The sequence below is a fragment of the Daucus carota genome, chromosome 7, assembly GCF_001625215.2.
Source record: "Daucus carota subsp. sativus chromosome 7, DH1 v3.0, whole genome shotgun sequence".
NCBI classification, from domain to species: Eukaryota; Viridiplantae; Streptophyta; class Magnoliopsida; order Apiales; family Apiaceae; genus Daucus; species Daucus carota.
In genome coordinates this window covers 23,562,721-23,568,514 of record NC_030387.2, presented here as the reverse complement: position 1 = coordinate 23,568,514, position 5,794 = coordinate 23,562,721, and positions in this window count along the sequence as shown.

Here is a 5,794-nt window from a genome sequence, read left to right as displayed (position 1 = left end):
TGGCTGATATCGCTGGCTCAATTGTGTCCGCCTGATTATCATTGATTTTCAACCGAGAAAAGCCACGTGACGCCTCACCAACTACTGTCCTAGCATAATCCATTGTTTCAGAATCAGAAGAAGAAGATGAATCCATTGCTTCCTTATGAGCTTTAGAACGTGTTAGCATAAACGCGATCCAAGTACCTGAAATAAAGAAAAGAAGAAAAGTGAGAAGAGAATAGAATCCTAGTCAGTGAATTTTAATGCACACTGATGACAAGTACATAAACTAATTAATTAACACCGAGTCCCCGGCAGCGGCGCCAAAAACTTGTTCGCAAAAATCTACACGCAAGCGCACGTGATCATAAGTAATATATTTGTTCGTTCCCACAGAGACTGGTGAATTAAAAATACGCACCTATGCAACAATGTATGATCAATTTTCACTGCCAAGACAATTAACAAGGATGGGTTCTTTTATACTAATAACTAAATTTACTAATCAAATTCAGAATAGGATAACACATGGGATTCTAACTTCATTATCGAATTCATCTAGAATTGAAATTACTGATTAACATGCGACTGTTGATCCTAATCAGACAACACGAAAGTAATACATGCCAACTCTCGTTGCACACATATCATACCACTCAAAATCCGCAATTAAGACAGAAATCTCATGGACACCAACAAAGCTCAGACCCTATATCTCTATAGCGGTAGTGTAAGCAGAGAGGTTTAATAGCAAGTCCTCTATCGTGATTACACAGGGTGATAAAAATAGTTCAAGTCTACCACAAATTATGTTTCATTCACATAATCCTATGTTTACATGGCATAGTTCTAAATTCAATCATCCACTCTCGCTTCAGAAAGAATTAACAAACAACTTAGAAGTTAGCTACGCTCCTAAGAAGAATAAGCACGGCTCATGCAAAGAAATCAACGTACGTCACAAAATCAGCAATTAGTATTCCTTACTAGACTACATCGATAAATCCATTAGAATCCCATGAAGGCGGTTAGTTCATAATCGAACTAATCGACATCATGGGTTCTAGTGAAAGCATGATAAAGAAAAGACGAGAATTAAATAGAATAAAAGTACTTGAATTAATAATAAAGAACACAATGTTACAGATTTGATGTTCACGATCTCGCTCGAAACTGTCACTTCCTCGCGAAGAACGATCCAATACAAACTGATAATGTGCTTGATTACAAGAGAAAAACTGAATAATCTATAATCCGATATTCTACTATCTTAAAACTACTTCGAGGCTAGGGTTTTACACATGAGAAAAATAAAGTACATTGACCAAGTCAACCGGGCCTCGACCGCTGCGAAAATCCATCAGAAAAGCTTCAAAAATCGGCCCGGGGCACTTCTGCTGGGCGCGGCCGCGCTAAACTAGCGCAGGCGCGCTAGTGGTGACAGTAGCTAGCGCGGGCGCGCTAACAAGTAGCGCGGGCGCGCTACTGTCTGCCACTGGCAGCCCTTTTCTTCGTTTTTTAGCTCGTTCTCGCGTGCTTGCCCTTCCTCGCTCTAGTACCACTTCCGTAGGTGATCACGGTTGCATTTAGCACATGCAACAAGCCCTTTAAACCCCTAGATAGCTCTAGTGGACGAGTGTGTTCTCGTGAGGGTTTGTAGAAGATGTACCCACAAAATCCCAAGTCGTGATGAATCCACAATTCTCTATTCTTGCAAATAATGCACCAAAAACAACCTAAAATGATAGAAAATCACTTCATCACCTCAACTCGTGACCTGCACAGAAAAACACTAAAAACACATCAAAAGACACTAAACACTTAAGTACAACCAACCAATTTAAGTGGAAATGAAGGCCTATAAGTGTGTATAAATACCACTTATCACATTCCAAAGACATCGTAGACATCTTCTACAGTGATGTCGATTTCAGCATCTTTAAGTTTGAGGGAGACTGTATTATGATCAAAGATTTGAAGAATGTTGTAGCTGAGTTTTCCTGGCAGCATATGTAACTCAAAGTCCAATAGAAAAGTGAATTCAACATCTTTACTCTATTTTCTTTGTGCTTCAGTGAGATTAGAAATCATCTCAGAAAACAGTCTAGGAGAGATCCTTAGCTTCACTTCGTCCTTTGGTTTATTGATGGGTTTAGCACCTTCAATTTTCTGAATGTGTAGGATATATAAATTAGTGATAGTATAGGAAATAAAAATTAGTTATATCTAGCTAATTGTTTTAGTGATATACAGAAGTTATTTTAGTGTTTAAAAACATACCTCAATCTCCTTGTTTGTATATCTCATCATTGGAAAAATGATCCCAGTCTTCTTTTTTTTTTGGTAAATCACCATCAGCAACATTTTCCTGTTTAATAAAATTAGGAATATCATTAATAAATCAAATTATAAATTTGATTGTCTACCAAAAGTAATATTTGATTTACCTTCTTCCTTTTAAATTTTGTGATTTTTGGTCTTTGATGAGTTTCAGTTGATTGATTATCTTCTTCAGCACATTCAATTTCTTCATTGCTTAATTCTTCCTCTTCTTGACTTTCCTCTTCCTCTGATTGTATATCTTTGTCAGCTCCTCCATCATCTTGATTTTATTCTAGTTCTATTTGATTCAGTCTGTTTGATTTTGTGGTTCTCCATCTTTTTGATTTTGTTGTTCTGCATCTTCTTCATTAGTATTTGGCACCTCTTGATCATCCTGTTCAAAATATGAAAAACAAAAGGAAGATGTTTAACAAAAAAAGAAGTCTGATGTTAAAATCAGAGTAAATTAAAATATTAAATTATACATAGGTATTGTCTGGAGGTCTTCGTGATCTTGCTTTCATTCTCTTCGACATACTTTCTTCGTTGTCAGAGTCAATTATATCGATTGGATCTGTCGATGTTGTTTTTGGTAGACTGTTTCTCAATTTTTAGTGATATTTGAATTTAAATTCTGGGATTTGTGATCAAATAATCTCATACAAGTTATAGCAATCTCATTTGTGCAGCACATATATGTTTTGATCACAAAGATAGCTACAAAATCTATAACTAATTTACCAAATTGAATCTACATGACCTCTTATAATAGATTCTATACCACTGATATATAATCACAGCTTTCTATCATTAAACACAAGAATACTTAACTACCTAGATACATTTCTCCATTTTAAACATACATTATTATATTATTAAGTTGACAAAAAGGCAGACAAGCTTGGTAACTAGGCATTGGTAGGGATTTTAGTGAAATGAGTTGTGTTTTTTAGTGAAATGAGTTGTGTTTTTTAGTGATATATCAATAACAACTAAGAGATTTCACTAAAAAATTTCATATCACTATTATTGCAACCAAATTACTTGAAATTAAATGTTAGGCCGAATAAACTCACTATATAAGATAATATAGTGAACACAATCCAAGACAAACACAAGTATAAGAGAATAACTCAATAAACTCTTATTCACAAATCACAGTAGCTTACAAATAATCTCTTAGTGATTTATATCTTATCACTAAGAGCTGCTAGGTTACACGAATGATATTCAATTGATAACTCTTCTAGAGTAAACCCTAAGCTGTGTTTATATACACAGTTACATGATATCTACTGATTGATTTATAATTATCTGCTTCCTAAAATAATCTAATCAGTAGCTATCCTTCTGCTGTCCTGATCTGCACAATCTCTCTTGATCTTTATCTTCCTTACTTAGTCAGATATGCTCCTGAAAATCAGCCGCCTGCAAACTCTGATCATTGCTTAAACTCTGATCCAGCTGTCAGTCGTTAAACTCTGATTTCCAGCTAAACTCTGATATTTGCTTCTGCACACTAAACAAGTTAGATACCTGTGACATCATCAAATATGTAACAATCTCCCCCAACTTGTACATTAGACAGAATGAACAAGTTCTATATATTTACTGATGATGTCAAAAACAATCAAGGACAAATGCATGAAGTAACTAATCTGCATAAATAAATTAACACTTACAGAGTAGGCAGAACTAATTACAACTTACAGATCATAGCAGAACTAATTATCCAATCAGTCTATACCCATAGCTCTCCTTAACAAACTTGGTAATCAGATCTTCTTCAATTTGTTTCAGAGTTTGTATCATTTGAGCTTTGACAGTCTTTAACTCTTCATCTTCATCTCCTGTCTGGTATATAGCTGATCTCAAAGCATTAGCCTTGCTTCTCTTCATTGCTTCTCCCAACTGAATGACTCTAGGCCTATCTGCTTCATTATTATAACCCAAGATTCTGGTGTTTGCAATAGTCTCCATCACAGAGCTATTCTTTTCCATGCTAATTTCAGAACCATCATCTTGAGCTATTTGTGGAATATATTCATCATCAGACTTTATTCCATAGAATCTTCTCTTTTCACTAATTGTTTTCTTCATCAGATCTGACCACCTCTGAGTAACTTTATTCTTGATCTCCAACATGTAGTGAAAATGTTCCAGCTCTCTCAGAGATTTCAGCAATAAATCAGCTTCTGATATCCTATACACTCTGCCAGATTCTAGAAATATAGCAATCTTTTCTTTATCTTCTTGCCCATCATGAGTGTCCATCAGAATCTGTACTGACTCAACTTTGTCAAGATCCTTCTGTGTAACAGCTTCTCCTACTTTTTCAGTCAGAGGATAAGGATCTCTGAAAGTAGTTGCTGAGCCTGTTTGAATCTTTTCTTTTCTGTGACCAAGACCAGTTGTGTCATAAGCTTCTTTCCCTCTGGTACCATGAGTTCTTACTCTGGTGAGCATTGAGCTTTCCTTGTATAAATTTGTACCAAGACTCCCATATAAACTCTTTTTCTTCTGATCATCTTGAGTCTTCTCAGAGTTTAACTTCAACCAAGAAGCTTTAGTATCTTCAATCTTTTCTTCAGTTATTGAAGCTTTAACTTGAGCATTGTCAGAGGTTAAAGTTATCTCAGGAATTGATTTGGATTCACCTTTTCTTCTTCTGACCAATCCAACTTCCTTTTCTTCTGGTTGCTCAGATACATTTGCCATTACATGCACACTCTTGCTCAGTTTGACCATCCTCTTTGTAGGATTCTCTGGTGCTAATGTAATTACTGATTTCTTTGGCATAGTAGGAACTGAAGGAACTATATCAACTGGTTTCTTACCCTTGTCTTTTGAGTCAGACTCAAGCAGAGTTTGAGTTTGAGATCTGGTTCTTGGTCTATTGATGTCAGTGTAATTCACCTCACTGATTACTATTCCCTTTTGCTTTGGAATTTTCTAGTTTCTGAGAGGAATCAGTAATCTGTCTTTGCTCATCAGATTTTGTTTTGCTGATCTTCTTTTTCTCAGCAGCCAATCTTTCTTCTTCAAGTCTGATGGCCTCAATATCTACTCCTGGATTTTCTTTTTCAAAGATTTTCCTTGCCATGGCTTCATCAATTGCTTGCAGGGAAGGAGATTTATAGAAGAGAGTGGTTTCTTTGCCTCTGAACTTCAGAGTTTGACAAAATTTCTGAGACTCAGGGTCTCCAGCTTCAATCAGCTTCTCAGCTTCAGCAACCAATTTTTCTTTCTTCTTTTCCACTTCAGAGTTCACAAGATCTATCTCTTTAGATATAGCATCTGAATCTCTGACTGCTTTGGTTATGCTCTGAGCTTGAGTTACAACAGTCAATTCCATAGATTTGTGTTTTTGAGATTCTCTGGGTGGTCTCTCAGAGCTTGCTGCTTCTCTACTGTTCTTCTTTGTTTCTTTACTCTGCAGCAGCTTCAGCTTTTGCTGTTTGTTCATTTCCCCTTTTTCTTCCTCATCATC